The sequence below is a fragment of the Stenella coeruleoalba genome (genome assembly GCF_951394435.1).
Source record: "Stenella coeruleoalba genome assembly, chromosome: 12".
Classification (NCBI taxonomy): domain Eukaryota; kingdom Metazoa; phylum Chordata; class Mammalia; order Artiodactyla; family Delphinidae; genus Stenella; species Stenella coeruleoalba.
Window position 1 is genome coordinate 55,739,601 of NC_137158.1, and position 20,117 is coordinate 55,759,717.

At 35.1% G+C, this 20,117-nt stretch overlaps 1 long non-coding RNA gene across 1 annotated transcript in view; it reads right to left on the reverse strand.

Moving 5' to 3' along the window:
• Positions 1-309: 309 nt before the first annotated feature.
• The window catches only part of LOC307195420, a 57,419-nt gene continuing 37,611 nt past the window's right edge, over positions 310-20,117 (reverse strand). The window contains exon 3 of the long non-coding RNA XR_013830835.1: positions 310-523. This is a non-coding gene — a long non-coding RNA (uncharacterized lncRNA). The remainder of the gene's footprint in view (positions 524-20,117) is intronic.

Consider the following 20,117-nt stretch of genomic DNA (forward strand, 5'->3'; position numbering starts at 1 on the left):
CTGCTTCATGAGTAAATTAGTTTTTCTGATGTGGTCTTTAACAGTCAAATAATTATATATTGAAAATGTTAAACAAATTGTCTTTCAGCATGGAAAATCTCACACAGCAGTTGTCTTTAGTAGAGAAACAAATAAAAGATAAAATTAATTCAATGATATACTTTAATTCCACACACACACACACACACACACACACTCAAAACGTCAAATATAATCTGGTAAAAAACTGAAGTTGATATTGTGTAATTTAGGTAGTTTTTAATCTAGTAGCCTAATACGTAATCATTTTTTATTAATCTCTATGTCTAAGTCTACCTTGGAATATGTTTAAGTTTGCCTTTGTTGTTATATATTTGGGAGAGTTCCAATGAAGTCTTAGTAGAATACTGATACCTTACCTGTTCTCTTCAGTAGCAACAGACTGAGTTTCTTTTACACACAGATGCCAGTCTATTCTGTCTGGAATCGTTTCTCTTAGGTTATTATTGTTGCTCTCAGATTTTTTTCAATAAGTCCGTATTACCTGCAGAATAAAGCCCAAAATGATGAATTGTACATCCAAGGTTCCTCAGAATTTGCTACTAAACTATGTTTCCTATCTTACTTTCCCAGTTTTTTCAATTAATAACTCATCGTTCTAGCCAAATTGGAAGACTTACTGCATCTTCTGAGAACTTTAAATTTTCACAACTTGGTGACTTTGATCCTGTGTTCTCTCTTCCTGGAAAGTATTTATTCTCATCATTTTATGCCAAAAATCTATCTATCTAGATTGCAGATAATAGCTCAAATGACACATCCTCCAAAAGCCTTCAAATTGTAGAATCAAATAAAATCTAATATTTAAAGAAATTCTGAGTAACTCTCAGAGTGACAGGTTAATTTTCATACTTAAGTAGGCACTTAATCATTCTATGTGGTTATGATTATCCTTTACAGTATAAATTGATGAAGCCCTGTTTTTGCTATAGCGTGCTTTCTAGTAAGAGACACACACTCAAGTTTTGTCAAGAAGATTATAGACACACACACACTGATAGAGGTAGAGTGAAAATTTAAATTTGCTTATTTTCAGTAGTAGTTTAAATTAATAATTAAGAATATTGCTACTTTCCATATTCTACATATTTTATGTGATATTAGATGGTCTACCTTACAAAATAGGTTTTAGTGTCATTCTTTTAGAGGGTCTAGCAAGAAGGCCTATGTCTTCATCTACAGTGTAAATACCTTTACTGCCATGTTCACAGCTGACTCTTCCAGATATTACAGAAATCACAATTTAGGCATCCAAGCTTTAGAAAAGGTTAAGTTTTACCCTAACCACTCCCATGGGCCTGTGGCAGTTCGGCTAAACAGGCATGGGTTCATTCTGGTGATACGGAACCTACAGCTAGCTCAGACGCTTCTATTCTCTCACTTTGGCCAACATAGATGATAATATCAACCCTCGTGTTTTCTTGAGACACAAACGTGACATCAATATTAACACTAACTGGCATTCTAAGAACAAAAATTCTATCTGATCTCAGCTTCCCAAGTGTAGGCTTTCCGAAGCACAAAAATGACAGATGGGAAAATCAAGCTTATTCAAACTTGAAATTCTAAATTGTTTTCCATGTTGATGTCTTTGCTATATATCACAAAAAAACAATCATTTCATATTCACATAATTTGCTGCATTCTGTTTATTATTAAATGGGTCTAATAATGCTGGTTATGTCATCTGACCAGAACTTCTAGAAGTTCTTCTAGTCTTTAACTTATACAAAGTGAGGAACTACTCATTATTTAAATAAGGTTTGGTCGACAAGATCTTCAAACACATATAGTTCAATAGTCAGGGGGTGATCAGATACAACTGATTAAAATTTGAGTCATTGTCATTCAAAATAAAGAAACCATAATTCATACTCTGATAATACGGGTATCTTCGATAGACCCCTAATCTGTTCTATAAATGCTACTGCATCCTACAGCCTAGTTGGCAAAGTCTTTACATCTTGGTATTTTCATACCTAAACTTTGTATAAACTTTCCTTGACTATGCACACACACACACAAACACACAATGCACGTACTTCATTTGGGGATATTTTGCTTCAATTTCATATCTGGTATATAACTCTACCTAGCCAATCCCTACACTGATACATAACCCTAATTAGGTGTTTACATCCCACATGCTACTTTATGCTGCTTATCTTTGTGTTCCCAGTGTCTTCTACCTCAGTGTCTGACACAAAATAGATGGTAAATACTTAGAGAATGAGAGAATCTGTCCCTTTTACATTATTTTTTTTTAAATAATTGACCATCTCATCACTAGTAACTTACCACCTCAGTGCAAAATGAGTGCCTAATCTAACCACTGAAAACTGCAAATCTTTTGTCCTTTTTCACCCTATTCATATTAGCAAATACTCATTTTAAGTTGACAGCACTAACCACCACCTAGTGGCTAGGATGGGGAACTATATGATTTGATATATGTTACCTGGCACCTTTAAGGAATTTGGGAGGTCCAAATAGTTGGAAATAGAGGTTACCAATGACATCAGAAGCAGCAAGTAAACCCCAGCAGAATCCAATCAAGGCTCTGGATAGTCTTGCTCCTGGACTCCCCTGTCCTAGGTTTAGATCATTTAATCCTCTTTTAAGATGTCTGCATACAACAGTGAGGGACCCAATACCAGACTTCCCAGGTTCAAGTCTCATATCTCACATTTACCCTCTGAATGATCTTAGACAAGTTATTTAATCTCCTTATGTCATAGTTTTTTTATCTATAAAACTGGGATAATAATATTACTATATGGGCCTTCATGATGGTACTATCCACATTGAGGTTCTTGTGAGGAATAACTACAATAACTCATGTGAAGAAATTAACACAGTGCCGGGCACTTAATTAGAACTCAATAATTGGGTATGGTTTCTATATTGAGCTAGTTCATCTTCCTGGCTGGGTTTGAAACCACCCTTGATTATACTCATTATACTCAGGCAATCTTTCTCCGGTTCAGGTCCTGGTTTCTATTTTCTTCTTTGTCGGCACTGGTATCTGCTTCTGGCCTACCCTGGCCTTGTCCCTTTGTAAGTCCGATGCTTGACTCATCATCTCCTCCCCACAATCTACTTCTTTTCTGAGAAGATTTCTGCCTGCAGTGAAATTCCCATATTTTCATTTCTGTGGCAATAGACATAATTCCATCTTAGATAATTTTCCTCATTTATAAATATACCACTTTGACCACTTTACCCCTTCTTATATATCTCTCATTGCACTCTCTGTTTCTTCAGAAAAAAGAAATCATCTCTTTCTCCTACTCTTTTCTTCTGTTGTATTGTCATAACTAATAACACAGGTGTGGGTGTGTGGAATATTACAGGAACCAAGGAAAGAGGAAAGTTAAAATTTAAAAATAAAATTAGGCCTAAATTATATGAATGCTGTTAATCTTTAAATATCTTGAAAATGCCCATAAATCCACCTAAAAACCTGCGCAAACTTGCCATTTTCTAGCTTCTCGTATGATTGAAATAACTTTTCTTCAAGCACCAATCTATGAAGAAATATTTTTAAACATTTCTTATATTTTATTGTGAAAAACTGAAAACATCTTCTGTAAATGTTTATACTTCAAGCATATGTTTTATTTTATAAAGTGGGCATTTGTACCAATCCTGGAAACCTAACCACCACCATAAATATTGTTATCATAGGATAATGTAGGCCAAATGAACTTATGGTACACAATTCATTTCTAAGTTAAGAACTGAATAGAAGAAGAATGAATATGATATCCAAGCTGAATTATTCTGCTTAGCATGTCCTCCTGTTATCTAAGTTATTGAGTAATTTGATACTAGTTGTTTTTTTTTCCTCTCCTTGGTGAAACAACCATGCTTTGAAATTTAGAATAATCAGAACAGCACAATCAGATACTTTTCACTCAGATTCCATCGAATATATCCTAAATATATTACTTAGTGATGACAGTCTTTTGTTTGGGCTGTTCACAGTATGTTGGGCACTGGAAACATCACTCGTGGTGATATTATATGTCTCAGTAACAGGTCAGACTCTGGGTATTTCCTGGTTTGTTACCCTCACTCAGGTAAGATAATTTGTTCTCAAACATTTGGATGAAGGGGCAATCTGTCTCTTTTGATAACTGCAGCTGGACAGATATAAGGCCTTATTCAGTTGGTTCCATTCTCAAACTGAACATTCTCCTACAAATCAGGTAAAAAGGTAAGAGAATAGATGCCAGCCCCCCTTCCTTCTGATTTTGGTCTGTTGTGGTTTCCGCATCTTCACTTGGTCCTCTCAAAATGCACTGGCAAGTGGTCCCAGAGTAGACACAGAGCAATCAGCCAGAGGTCTGCTCAGATCACAATAGGTAAAACATAGCTACCTACAGTGCAGTGTTCTTGGCTTGTGGCTCTTACTTTTGAATATAATATGGAGTTTGAAAATTTTTATTTTGTGATTTAAGCTTATTTATTCTGTGATCCTAGATAAATCATTAAAATCATGAAAGGAAAGAAATCCTCAATGCTGGAACTAGAATCCTTATGTTATACATCATGGCTATTAGAAATGAGTTTAGTCACAAGGTTTCTCTGATGTTAGATAATTTTTAAGTGTCAGAATTTTGCACCCAAGGTCCCATACTGTAGAAATGAAGGAAGGAAACTGACACTTTAATAACACTTCTATTAATGTCTAAAGCAAGGGGTCTCTTCTGAGGTGCTAGTACTAGGTTCTCCAGGTTTTACCAGGTCCTATTCATTTACTGCCTAGAATTTGAAGATTTTTAAAAAATTGTTCTTCTTTCCTAAAATTACAAAAGGAAATGAGTTCATTTACCTGGACGCCTCTCATTACTCTTGGAAAAAACTTCCCACTAAATTTACACCTGCTTTAGAAATATTCAAATTCATGCACTCATGACACATATGCATTTATTTAAAGCACTTTTTTCTAAATGTCTGTCAAACTGTGCAAGTTTTAAAAGTAGGCTGTCTCACTCACAGGAAGGGAAATAATGCAAAAACATGTAATGTAACCAGACAATTATAAATCAACACAGATGTAAGAATAAGATAATATAAAGCAGTAATCTGAACACAGTATTCATTTTCAGAAAACAAACTATAGAAGGACAGTTAAGAGGTATCCAGGTCAACACTGGACCATGTGAGACTTTAAGGACTCTGGGAAAGGGAATCTAAGAAAAGGAGGTCATGAATTGTATGACAGTGCAACTAGGGAGTGAAATACAAAACCACCATGTTATATGCAAGACAAGGATGAAAGAGTAGTTAAGGTAAAATTCCATTAATTAATACGGAGTCCCTCAGAATCAAGTTCTTCAGGAAAATTATCACTGGTCTCAGAGTAACTAGAGATGTTTTCTTTATAACTCAAGAGAGAAAATATTTCATTACTTGGAATGTTGTAGCTTACTCTAAACAATAGAATGTAGAGAAGTTTTCATCTGTTGAATGTTCTGAAAGGTTTAGGTAGGGTTCTTCACTATGAGGGTTCTTTAATATGTTAAAATCTAATACTAAAAAAACTTAGACACAAATATTTAATCCTGGAGATTAAACATTAAGACATTAAGACTAAATGTGAGAGAAATATGTTAAGACATTGTGAAAGTTAAGGGAGAAAATGAGGCTTTTGGCCAATAAAGAGCAGTAATCAATCAAACAAACAGAACTCTACCAAGATGAAGCACACTGCCATCACTTTTGTGAGCGGGGTAATATTAATTGACTAACTTAACAATAAATATCTTCTAAAGAGCTGATGGAAAAATTACTTGGGAATCAAAGAGTTTTCCAGAACAGAAGCTAGTAAAAACTCTGTTTCAATAGGAAGTGATATAAACATCCAGAGGAGACGTTCTCATTAGAGACAAGGGAAAGGCAACATGTCATAGGAAAGTTCCCTAATTCTGGCTTTGATCCATTTGATTTAAAGTGCCACTATTTAAAATCTTGATTTCTCAACAGAAGTTGTTATTCCCATCTTCCTTTTTTGTAGAAGGCTTCTTTGAGGACATTTGATCCCCATCACCCTCATCATTCGACATCTGAAAGAATAATTACTTCATCTTTGCTCCACCTTGAATCTATCTCTGTCATAACATTATTACCCATTATCACATATTAACAACCAACAAACAACACTTGTAACAGACGGGGAGCTCCTTGGGACCAATGTTCATTATATCACTATTGCCTCACACAGTGCCTGGCATCTACTAGGGATGTAAAAAACTGTTAATAAAGAAAAGTAGAAGTTAAAATTTTCCTTAAAACTAATATTAGTTGTTTGGATAGAGTTTATTATCTTCCTTTGTAGCATTTTGAACTTTTTCTTCTTATCCCTTAAAACATTTGTCATAAAATAATTACCAATGCAAACAATTTTTAATGACTGCCGTCCCCATATATTAAGATGCATGGGAGCAGCAATGTGATCTGTCACATCCATTGTTGTGAATCTCTAGTTTCTAGGACAACTTAATAGGAGCACAATAAATGTGGGAAATTATGAATCAAGGTATGAATGAAGAGATGAATTCATATAATTTTTTAAACTACCTGCTGGTTTCTCTTAATTAACTCTGATACATTTACATATATAAAAATTACATTATGTAGCCTGAGCCAATGACATAATTTGTAGGGCTCAGCACAAAATGTCAATGTGGAGTCCTTTGTTCATAAAGCAGGAAAAAAATTCCATAAAATTAGTCAAATATAAACCTTTTTCCTTTCTTTTGAAGTTTCTCTCTTAAATTGTCATGGCATTTTTATTTCCTATTTAATGCCATTCTAAGTAAAGAAAAATTTGAAATTAAATTATTATCATAAGTGTTACTGTTAATTTTATATTGTTCAATGCCAGTATTAAAGGCAAATATAAAAAATCTAACTCTTGCAGAATCATTGAAATTACACAATTCCTATTTTGTAGCTTGTACATGCATATGTATTTTGATATTGTTAGCATAAAAGATGCTCTGCACAAAACTAATTCAACTGTTTTATTTCACTTCTTATACATCCTCTACCCACACTATTTGTGGCTTACCCATGAGTAAGGGAGGACTGAAAGGAAAAGGAACTATGGGTTGCCCTACCTTTCCTTTTCCTTCTATAATACAAGAGCTTCCATAACATGCTTGTCTTGTATTTGCTTTGAATCTTTCTGAACTCCAACACATTGCGAATCCAGTGGAATTCTGCATGGATGGGACATCACGAAGGCTATAGGCAAATGGGATGGGGAGGAATGTGGACATACATACTGCTCGTATCTTCTCTGCTCATGTGCATGCTCTATTTTCCCATCAAACTCCACTTACAAACACAAGTCCTAAGATAAAAGTAGTAAGAACTGAATGCACACAAGAGGGCATTAAACCAAACACAGGGCATTTCTGAGGGCAAAGCCTCGTGTGACCTGCACAGGTCATAAGCCCATGAGGCCAGCCCTATCTGGGGCCCTTCTTGCCCTTTAGACAACAACTCAACCATCAGAATTGGCCTATAAATGTCACTAGCATCAGAAGGCAAGTGACTGAAGTTTTGCTGTAAGTTGGAACTTGAAGATTTGGGTAGTTGATTAGTTTGCGTCAAAAAATAATGTTATCTTTTAGACTGAGGAGAGGAGAACTAATAACGTGATTGCCAAAAATCTCATGAAATTTAAACTTATATAGATGTTATTTGTGGGAGTACAATCAGACAAAGGCTCTGTTACAGAGATGCTTCATATCTGAAGTAAAAAATGGGATAGCACTCCATCAGTGGATCTTAAGATCAAATTACTAGGTTATAACCACTATTTCTTAAAATAATGAAATAGACTAGACAGGAGTAGAAAAGAGTAGACGGCTGCACATATGGCAAATATATGTATAATTTTATGAAACTGTTTCATATATACATGTAAGTATAATACATATTATATATATATGAATGAAAGTATAGGTTGCAAAATAAGATTATTTCTTACTGTGGGTCATCATTAAAAAAGCCACTGTCCTAAAAATCTGTGTCCTCAAATGAAGTCTATGGTTTTTAAACTCGCAAACCATCTTTCTATATTATAATTAACTTAATATCAGAAAAGGAAGAGCAAGTTCATATAAGACAACCTGAAAATTACTTCCTACAAAATGTTGCCTTTCCAAGCTTAGATTTTTGTAGATGATTATGTTCTCGAAGATTGATAGACAATGTACCCAGCAATTCTAACATTTGCAGCATCCATCGAAGACTGGGCATTTGGAAGTAAAGAAAGAAAAAACACATTTATTCATTTTAATTATGTGATTTGATCGTCACAGTAATCTCTCAAGGGAATATTACGTCTCTCTTTTATAAGTGGGGAAGTTGAAACTCTGAGCATTTAAGTAATTTTCCCAGTCACATACCTTATTAGTGGCAAAATGAGACTTGGGACTAGGCTGTCTGTGTCAAAGTCCAGCATTTAAGTCTCCTGAGGTGCTATAATCTTATAAAAATGCTGAAAAATTCAAATTAAAAAGTGAAATAATATAACTGATGCACAGTTATAACACAATCAAGGTTTGATTGTGTTACACAAATAATATAACTGATGCACAGTTATAACACAGTTATAATATAACTGATGCACAGTTATAACACAATCAAGGTTTGATTGTGTTACAGTCTAGTGAAATATAATTTAATTTTGGACTCCATTTTCCCACTGAACCATACCATAACTAATAGGTAATATTCTTTTGTGAATCAGAGCCTCAGCATTTGCGTTTTCTTGTGGTTACATTATAAGAAATAATGTGCAGTGTTTTGATTTCTTTGTACCCACAATCTAAGCCATTCAAAAACAACAAAATTCCGCAAAGGAGGAGGAAAAAATAAATCTTAGAGAATTTCAGAAAGAACAGTATCAACTTTTTATAGCAATCATAAGAAAATCATCTACATTCATATCAATATAAGGTTTCCAGCACAGGAAAAGAAAACTGCAGTACCTGCCATTTTAAATTACTCCCTGTCATGTTTTTATTCCTCCTCCTCCCCTGGGATGTTAACGTCTTGAAGAAGTATGTGTGCACTCTGAAAATATTTCCTGAAGTCAGTGGATTCCATATGTTCCTAGGGAAACAAATTATTCACTCCATGGGTCATTCCTGGTGACATTTAGATCATCTAATCAGTAGATTTAGGCCCTACGTACTTTGTATTTTCAGAGCTCTCTTATGTAGACCTCCATAGAACTCAAGAAATATTCTTGAATCAAACCCTCACTTAATCTAAAAGAACACACATGAGCATATACATACGCTCTCTTTCATACATACTTACACATACAAGCCTATATACAAAGCTACACAAATATATATTCTTTATAGTGTAACTATATTGGATATTGGTTTTTGAAAATTAAAACAGTTATTGTGAACTAAGTAAATGATAGTCCCAAATGCAAAGAAAAAATTAGAAATGTACAAGAAAATATACTCAATATCTTTAGTTCATAAATAAAATTGATCATAGAGAAGAAGGCAAAAATAATAAATTATAAGAGACTACTTCTGTTTGATTTGTGGGTTTTTTCATTTTTTGTTTTGTTTTGTTTCTTTACAAAACAAAGAGCAAGAATTGGAGTGTGACTTTTGCTTTCCTTTGAACAGCAAAAACAAAAGGTGTTGTTCTTGAAATACATTCCACATTTGGTTTCAGGACCCTGCTCTCTTCCTGTTCTCGAAAATCTATAACGATTCTTCTCTTTTCTAACTCTGATGTTAGAGCTTCCCCAGATTATTTTATTGGTCCTCTTCTTTGCTGTCCTTAGCAATTTCAATACTATCTCAGGATTCAATTGTCATTAATATGCTCTAAACTCCCAAATATATATCTTATTCATTTATGGTACATATATTTGTTGATTGCTTATATATCCCAGAAAGTCGTGTTATTTAGTTGGGACAAAATAGTCATCACCATCTTGCAACTTAAAGTAAAGTACAGGAGCAATTTATTAAATATGTAAATAACCACCAAAATGTGATCAAATAACAATAATACCAGGAAGGAAAAAAACAGGACAAAAAGTAAGAGAATAAGGTAGGAGGAGGGAAAGTCATAAGGAAGTCACAATTAAGTTGAGATCTATAGAATAAGAATATCCAGTCTAGCAAAGATCAAGGAGGAAACTATTCCTGAGTTTCTGGCATGGAACCCCTCATATCCTGATTCTCTCTGAGCTCTGAACATGCTCCAAAAATTACCCAATAGACAAACATTGGAATATATAACTTCTTTGATTTTAAGATGTATGTAAATGAACTCTCTAATTTCCACATAAATCCAGTTGCTTCTCCTCCAGGCTGTTTCTGTCTTGGTTAATGGCACCTCCATTCACCCAAGCTAAATACTTCAGAAGAGACTTGCAAGAATCTTCCTTGTACCTCACTTTTTATATAATCACTCGTCAAATTCTATGAATTCCACTCCACATAGAAGGTGCTTAACAAATGTTTTTCGTAAATGAATGAATCAATAAACCAACGAGCGAAAATCTTTGGGCTTCTGCCTACGGATGAGAAGTTTTTAAGTGTTATCACTAAATCTGTCTTAATAACAAAGTACCTGATTCTTCTTCATTTAGAATGTATACTCTGCCTTTCAAAGGAACTTTGAAACTACTTTTTGTTGAACATATTACATTATTGCAAAACGGGGGAGAGAAATTAATTCTTATCTTGCCACTAACCTCACTCAGTCTAAAATCAGTCCTTGATAAAGGGGATTTGGTAGAGGTCACATCTTTATATTTGGAAGTATTGTTCTTGGGGAAGAGCATCAAAAAAGGGGAAAATAAGGCTCATCTTTCCTCGTCTTTTACTATTTATACAGACAGCTCACCGATTTGTATTTCTGCCCATGACTCTTCTCTGAATTACTCATCTATAGATTTATATATCCAACTGCCTACTTGGAATTTCCACTTAGATGTCCAATTAACTTCCTGAACATATATATCCAAAATGAACCCCTGATATTCTCCCTCAAACCCTGCTCCTCCAACAGTCTTCATTATCTGTGGTAATAACAAATCCATCCATCCAGTTGCTCAAGACAAACTGTTCTTGACCCTCCATTCTTAACACTTCTCTTTTCTTATATCCCACATCCAATCTTTCAGAAAATCTTGTTGGCTCTGCCTTCTAAGTAGATCCAGAATCTGAAGAGTTATCACCACCCTCACCCCTACACATTGTCCTAAATCAACACTGTCTTTCTTGGATTATTGTAAAATCTTCCCAAAGCGTTTCTGTTTTTACACTTGCTCCCCTACAGTCCTTTCTCAAAAGAGCAATCAGAATAATACTTTTTGCTCAGCACTCTTCAATGGCACCATCTCACTTGGAATAAAATACCCTAATGAGCCCCATGTGACCTGCCCAGTTGCTGTTCACCTCTGATATCTACTCATCTCTGAGGACTGTCCCCCCACTCCCTCTCTTCTTACCACACCAACCTATATATCCTTTCTCCGTTGTGTGTTCTTGGCACGCTTGTCCAAGATTAGTTGACTGTGTATATGCGTGGATTTATTTCTGATTCTCTATTCTATTCTGTTGTGCCTATTGTTATGCCAGTACCATACTCATGGCTACTATAGCTTTGTAATATAGTTTGAAGTGAGGAACTGGTGCCTCTAGATTTGTTGTTCTTTCTCAAGATCGTTGTGGATATTTGGAGTCTTTTGTGGTTCCATATGAATTTCAACTACTTTTTGTTTCTGTTTCTGTGAAAAATGCCATTAGAATTTTGATCGGAATTTCATTGAATCTGTAGGCTGATTAGGGTAGTATCAGACCTTTAATTTTCTCATACAGCACATTCTCATAATTCACAGTGTATTTGTAAATTTGCCTACTCACTAACATTTATTTGTAACCCCAAAATCAATATCTACATTGCTTTCCCTGTCATTCACATACATATACAGAACAGCGAAAAATTTGAGTCCCTGTCTGGCATGTTTCCCAGCTACAGTGGAATAAGGAGATGCTCTGCCTTCTTGTTTCAGCTCTCAGAGTGTAAACAAGTGTCTTTTTCACAGTCTATTTGGTACCAAATTTGTTGCATTTTTGTTTGGTTGGTGATTCTGCTATTGAAAAGGCCACCAAATATAGTGTTGACATGCTGTATAGTCTCCCTAAGTGCAAGAGACTGTGATGTGCATTATAAAGAAAATATGTGCTCTGGATAGCCTCATCCCAGGCATGAGTTATCATAAGTTAGAGTGCTGTTGGGTGTGAATTCAATGTTATTCATCAATAATATATATTAAATAAGGTGCCTTTAAACAGAAACATGCATAAATCAAGATTACGTATCGATCAATTGTCAGAAATATTGTGACCAGAGGAACTTAACTAGTGTTAGGAGCAATATTTTTAGGAGCATTTCTTTTAGGAGTAATGTTCAGTATTCACTAAATCAGTGTTTGCAGTAACTTTCTAGAACATAACTACCACAAATAATAAGAATCAACTATGTATAGTCAAAGTGTGCAATACAAGCTTTGGAAGAGACTTTCGAATGTAAAGCTTACGCTATTCCACAGAGCTGGCTTGCTAGATATAGTCGATCTAAAAGATCACATGAAATAGCTCCATGTCTCCATGCTGCTAATCACTGATTCATTTTGGATATATATGTTCAGGAAGTTTCTAAGGAATCAAAGAGAACATGTATATAACTCCTCCTTTGCTTCTGGACACTCCCCTTTATTGGACAGCATGACAGAGGGGACCTTTCTAAGCAAACGTTGGAGCCCATTTTCACCAAGAACTTTATTAAACAACGTATTCACCGTTTCGTTCCACTACCTTCTGCCATTTTTCAGGCAACTTCATAATTCCATCTTCCCAAAACTTCTTACTTTTTTGAGCAAAGAACTGTTCCAGGTGCCTTTTACAGGCTTGCAGGCAATTGAATTTTTCCATTAAGAGAATTTGGGGTTTTTTGTTTTTTGTTTCTTTTCACACCTTTATTGGAGTATAAATGCTTTACAATGTTGTGTTAGTTTCTGCTGTACAACAAAGTGAATCAGCTATATGTATACATATATCCCCATATGCCCTCCCTCTTGAGTCTCCCTCCCACCCTCCCTGTCCCATCCCTCTAGGTCATCACAAAGTACCGAGCTGATCTCCCTGTGCTATGCAGCAGCTTCCCACTAGCCATCCATTTTACATTTGGTAGTATACATACATCAATGCTACTCTCTCACTTCATCCCAGCTTCCCCTTCCCCACTCCGTGCCCTCAAGTCTGTTCTCTATGTCTGCATCTTTATTCCAGCCCTGCCACTAGGTTCATCAGTACCGCTTTTTAAAATTCTATATATATGCGTTAGCATATGGTATTTGTTTTTCTCTTTCTGACTTACTTCCTTCTGTATGACAGATTCTAGGTCCTCACTACAAATAACTCACTACAAATAACTCTATTTCGTTCCTTTTTATGGCCGAGTAATATTCCATTGTATACATGTGCCACAACTTCTTTATGCAGTCATCTGTTGATGGACATTTATGTTGCTTCCATGTCCTGGCTATTGTAAATGGTGCTGCAATGAATATTGTGGTACATGTCTCTTTTTGAATTATGGTTTTCTCAGAATATATGCCCAGTAGTGGGATTGCTGCATCATATGGTAGTTCTATGTTTAGTTTTTAAAGGAACCTCCATAGTAGCTGTATCAATTTACATTCCCACCAACAGGGCAGGAGGGTTCCCTTTTCTCCACACCCTTTCCAGTGTTTATTGTTTGTAGATTTTTTGATGATGGCCATTCTGACTGGTGTGAGGCGATACCTCATTGTGGTTTTGATTGGCATTTCTCTTACGATTAGTGATGTTGAGCATATTTTCATGCATTTGTTGGCCATCTATATGTCTTCTTTGGAGAAATGTCTATTTAGGTCTTCTGCCCATTTGGGGACTGGGTTGTTTGTTTTTTGTTGTTTGTTTGTTTTTTTTTCTGCTTTAATTTCCACAGCTGCTTGTTTATTTTACTTTTTTAACATCTTTATTGGAGTATAATTGCTTTACAATTTTTTACAATGCTGTGTTAGTTTATGGATTGTTTGTTTTTGTGATATTGAGCTGCATGAGCTGTTTGTATATTTTGGAGATTAATCCTTTGTCAGTTGCTTCGTTTGCAAATATTTTCTCCTATTCTGAGGGTTGTATTTTCGTCTTGTTTATGGTTTCCTTTGCTGTGCAAAAGCTTTGAAGTTTCATTAGGCTCCATTTGTTTTTATTTCCCTTACTCTAGGATGTAGGTCAAAAAGGGTCTTGCTGTGATTTACATCATAGAGTGTTCTGCCTATGTTTTCCTCTAAGAGTTTTATAGTGTCTGGCCTTACATTGAGGTCTTTAATCAATTTTGAGTTTATTTTTGTGTATGGTGTTGGGGTCTGTTCTAGTTTCATTCTTTTGCATGTAGCTGTCCATTTTTCCCAGCACCACTTATTGAAGAGGCTGTCTTTTCTCCATTGTATATTCTTGCCTCCTTTATCAAAGATAAGGTGACCATTATGTACGTGAGTTTATCTCTGGGCTTTCTGTCCTGTTCCATTGATCTACATTTCTGTTTTTGTGCCAGTACCATACTGTCTTGATTACTGTAGCTTTGTAGTATAGTCTGAAGTCAGGGAGTCTGATTCCTCCAGCTCTGTTTTTCTTTCTCAAGATTGCTTTGGCTCTTTGGGGTCTTTTGTGTTTCCATACAAATTGTAAAATTTCTTGTTCTAGTTCTGTGAAAAATGCCACTGGTAGTTTGACAGGGATTGCATTGAATCTGTAGATTGCTTTGGGTAGTATAGTCATTTTCACAATATTGATTCTTCCAATCCAGGAGCATGGTATATCTCTCCATCTGTTTATGTTATCTTTGATGTCTTTCATCAGTGTTTTATAGTTTTCTGAGTACAGGTCTTTTGTCTCCTTAGGTAGGCTGATTCCCAGGTATTTTATTCTTTTTGTTGCAATGGCAAATGGGAGTGTTTCTTTAATTTCTCTTTCAGGTTTTTCATCATTAGTGTATAGGAATACAAGAGATTTCTGTGCATTAATTTTGTATCTTGCAACCTTACCAAATTCACTGATTAGTCCTCGCAGTTTTCTGGTGGCGTCTTTAGGATTTTCTATATATATTACCATGTCATTGGCAAACAGTGACAGTTTTACTTCTTCTTTTCCAGTTTGTATTCCTTTTATTTCTTTTTTTCTCTGATTGCTGTGGCTAAAACTTCCAATACTATGTTGAATAATAGTGGTGAGAGTGGACATTCTTGTCTTGTTCCTGATCTTAGAGGAAATGCTTTCAGTTTTTCACCATTGATAATGATGTTTGCTGTGGGTTTGTTGTATATGCCTTTTATTATGTTGAGGTAGGTTCCCTCTCTGCCCACTTTCTGGAGGGTTTTTATCATAAATGGGTGTTGAATTTTGTCAAAAGCTTTTTCTGCATCTATTGAGATGATCATATGGTTTTTATTCTTTAATGTGTTAATATGGTGTATCACATTGATTGTTTTGCATATATTGAAGAATCTTTGCATTCCTGGGATAAACCCCACTTGATCATGGTGTATGATCCTTTTAATGTGTTGTTGGATTCTGTTTACTAGTATTTTGTTGAGGATTTTTGCGTCCCTGTTCATCAGTGATAGTGGTATATTATTTTCTTTTTTTGTGATATCTTTGCCTGGTTTTGGTATCAGGGTGATGGTGGTCTCATAGAACGAGTTTGGGAGTGCTCCTCCCTCTGCAATTGTTTGGAAGAGTTTGAGAAGGATGGGTGTTAGCTTTTCTCTAAATGTTTGATAGAATTCGCCTGTGAAGCCAATGTGGTCCTGGGCTTTTGTTTGTTGGAAGATTTTTAATTACAGTTTCAATTTCATTACCTGTGATTGATCTGTTTATATCTTCTAATTCTTCCTGGTTCAGTCTTGGAAGGTTGTACTTTTCCAAGAATTTTTCCATTTCTTTCAGGTTGTCCTTTTTATTGGCATATAGTTGCTTGTAGTAGTCTCTTATGATCTTTTGTATTTCTGCGGTGTCAGTTGTAATCTCTCCTTTTTCATTTCTAATTTTATTGATTTGTGTCCTCTCCCTTTTTTTCTTGATAAGTCTGACTAAAGGTTTATCAATTTTATCTTCTCAAAGAACCAGCGTTTAGTTTTATTGATCTTTGCTGTTTTCTTTGTTTCTATTTCATTTATTTCTGCTCTGATCTTTATGATTTCTTTCCTTCTACTAATTTTGGGTTTACTTTGTTCTTCTTTTTCTAGTTGCTTTAGGTGTAAGGTTAGATTGTTTATTTGAGATTTTTCTTGTTTCTTGAGGTGAGTTTGAATTAAGAGAATTTGTAAAGAGAAAAATATATGGAAACCCGAAGGTGCAATGTCTGGTGAATCAGAACTTCCCAGCCAAGCTGTAACAGTTTTTGCCTTGTCATCAAAGAAACATGCAGTCTTGTGTTATTCTGATGGAAGATCGTGTTTTCTGTTGACTAATTCAGGATGCTTTTCATCTAGTGCTGTTTCAGTTGGTCTAATAGGGATCAGTACTTGTTGGAATTAATCGTTTGGTTTTCCAGAAGGAGATCACAATAGAGGACTCCTTTCCAGTCCCACCCTATACATAACATCACCTTCTTTGGATGAAGACCAGCCTTTGGTGTGGTCAGTGGTGGTTCATTTCACTTGCCCCATGATCTCTTCCATTCCACATTATTGTACAGTATCCACTTTTCATCGCCCATCACAATTTGTTTTAAAACAGAACGTTTTTGTTACTTTTAAGTAGAGAATCACATGCAGAAGTACAGTCAAGAAAGTTTTTTTCACTTAACTTATGAGGAGCCCAAACATCAAAGCAATGAATATAACCAAGCTGGTGCAAATGATTTTCATTGCTTGATTTGGATATTTTGAGTATGTCAGCTACCTTCTACGTGGTATAACATTGATTGTTCTCAATTAATGTCTCAATTTGATCACTATCAACTTCAGCTGGTCTACCTGACCTTGGAGCATCGGCCAGTGAGAAAGTTCCAGCATGAAACTTAACGAACCACTTTTGATACGTTTGATCAGTCACAGCACCTTCTCCATACACTGCACAAATCTTTTTTTGCGTTTCAGTTGCATTTTTACTTTTCTTGAAGTAATAAAGTAATATAATATTACTTAAAATAATAAGTAAAATAAAAAGTATAATAAAAATGTTGCTTTTTTCTTGCATCTTCAATATTAAAATGGCTACACAAAAATTCACCAATTTTGATGTTTTTTTTTAAATGCATGCTGATATGACAGCTGTCACAATACAATCTAACAAAATCGTTTCGAATGAAGTTAAAGACAACTAAGCATTACTAGAGCCATCTTATGGAAAAAACCCCGACTAAGTTTTTGGCCAACCCAATATTACATGGGATTCTGCAGGCATTAGATCTGCTAGTATAACTGAAATCTTGAAAGATTTTTCTTTATTTGTTTTTATTTTCAGGGATTTTGGAAAGGGAACAGGACTTGAATTCAGAAGACATGTTTGGAAGCCTTGCTCTACCACTTTCTAGCTGTAGTTATTCTATGAATCTGAGTTTCCTCAAGCAAGATAGAGAAATATCTTCTTCACAAGCCTGTTATTTACATAAGAGGATATCATATAGAGAGCACTCTGCAGTCTGTAAGGGTTATACAATCCTGCTATATCTGATCTAATCTAGTCTAATAAAACACATCATAGTTAAATGGAAAGGTTTTTCCTTTGTCTTCATTATTCTTGATCTGGCTGAAACATTTTACTCTGTTGATCAACTTCTTCCTGAAACAACCTCCTGTGTTTTTTAAAAGAATGCATCATCTCATTTCTACTTCTTTCCTTCATCATGGTACTTTCTTGATCTCCTCTGAAAGGATCATGATTTGAAGGAGGAGAGAGGGGGAGAAGGGGAAGGAAGAGGGAAGAAAAAGTATCTGAATCAGAAAACCCACTTTCAAATAAGACTCCACTGCTTGGTACAAGGTCTTATACCAGTTATTACTTTGTTTTTAATTTTCTTCATCTGTATATTTATACTAAAAATATGTATCTGATAGAATTCTTGTGAGTGTTAAATAGGTAATACAACTGATTATCTACATCCCCTATGACATGACTAGGTTGAACATCACCATGCCCTACATTCTGGTTTAACTCAATATCACCACTCCGTGTGCATCAACTAGACTTATCTCCCAATTTAGATCTTTATATCCTTTAGTCTAACTCAAGCTTCCACATCTTGTCAACATCTTGCACTGTGCCCCCTGGAACTCACGGTTTGTCATCATTAATAAACCCAATATTCTCAACCTCTTCTCCACCAGCTCTCTTCATCATCAGATTCACTGTACCTTGCATATCCCTCAGTTGATGGTTTTTTCTTCCACCCCCAGGGATGAGGTAGATATTCTCTCTGCCTTTTATTGCCACTTCCAACTTCCAAAAAAAGTTCTGGTTACTTCCAAGTACATGCTATCAGACTCTGATATGTGATAACCCTTCCTTATTGCTGATGCCTATCATCATCCAGGTTGCTCCCTCTCCTTCACTGAATATTTTATCACCTTTCTCTTTACCACCAGCTCTGTATTATGGGGATTTCAATATCTATCCAACAGTTGGTGACTTGGTTCATTGACCTCCCACTCATTCTATGTTGTTCTTATATCATAACCTTGAAACAAGCTAAACTATGTAATGTTTCCCAAATATACAGTGTTTTCCAGCCTCAGAATATTTGCTTAAGCTCTTTTTTCTGTTATAGAGCACCATCCTTTTTCATTTCTACCTAACAAATTTCTACTCATCATTCATTGCCTACCCTTAATAACATTTTCTTCATGCAGCTTCTCTTGATCATTTAATTTGGCTCTGAATTCTCCTTTCTTAAAATCTTGTGTCACTTTTATTAAAGTTAGTTTTTAATTATATCCTTTTGCATTCTTGCCTTATCTGTCTAGTCTTACACAGGTGTTTATTTTATGGTAAGCCCTTAGATAGCAGGAACTACTTTTTACCAATGGTGGCATTACTTGATGGATCTAATACAGACATTTTCCTAAATATATACTAAAGAATCCTTGTTTAATTGGAGAATTATTGCTTCTTAATTATAGTTAATAATTAAAAAATTTTTTTCATCTCAATAGACTGCTGGTTCCCATAAAGAATATGGAGTCAGGCAAAGGGCTAAAGTAGCATCTGTTTCAGATTCTGATTACCTAAAACAGTGCTTTTATATTCAAATAATTTTTGTTGAATGAACGAATTGTTCTGTTTTCTAAGGTCAGGGTTTCCTATGCCCAATACATCTGAAGCAAGACAGACCCTTGCAAGAGGCAAACAACCTGCAAAAGTCTTGCAAGAAAAAAATAATCCTGAGCAAAAGTGGTGACAATTCTCTAAAACTGTAATTCAAAAACTTTACCAGTCATAAGAATCATCTGCAGAATATTATAAAAAATGTAAATGCCTAAGCCCCATCCCAGACATACTAATTAAAATCTCAGCAAGTGAAACCAACCATCCAAATAACTTAACGATCTGGGGATGAGACAATTTTGGAAACACCTCTTGTAGGAAACATGGCTGAGAGCTGGTTCCATTTCCTACCAGTAAATATAACTTCTGTACTCCATCCAAAGTAATTATATATAACATATTTTTTAAAATATGAGTGTTTGTAATCTGTGCATTGAATAGGCATTTAGGAAATATAATTGAGGCAGAATAATTGAATAAATCTGCAGGTCAGTGATAATTACAAGTAAATACTTTAAATGTGGAAAATTTGATGTGGCTCTACTTCATTTAAAATAGATTTATATAATATTCGTAACCCAATTTTGGCATATGAAAAAGGAATTTCCAATTTAGTGTTTTTCTGGAGATTTGCTGAATACAAAAAGACTAGGCAATGTTAGTATGTATTTGATATTGTCTGTTCTTGGCTTGTCATGT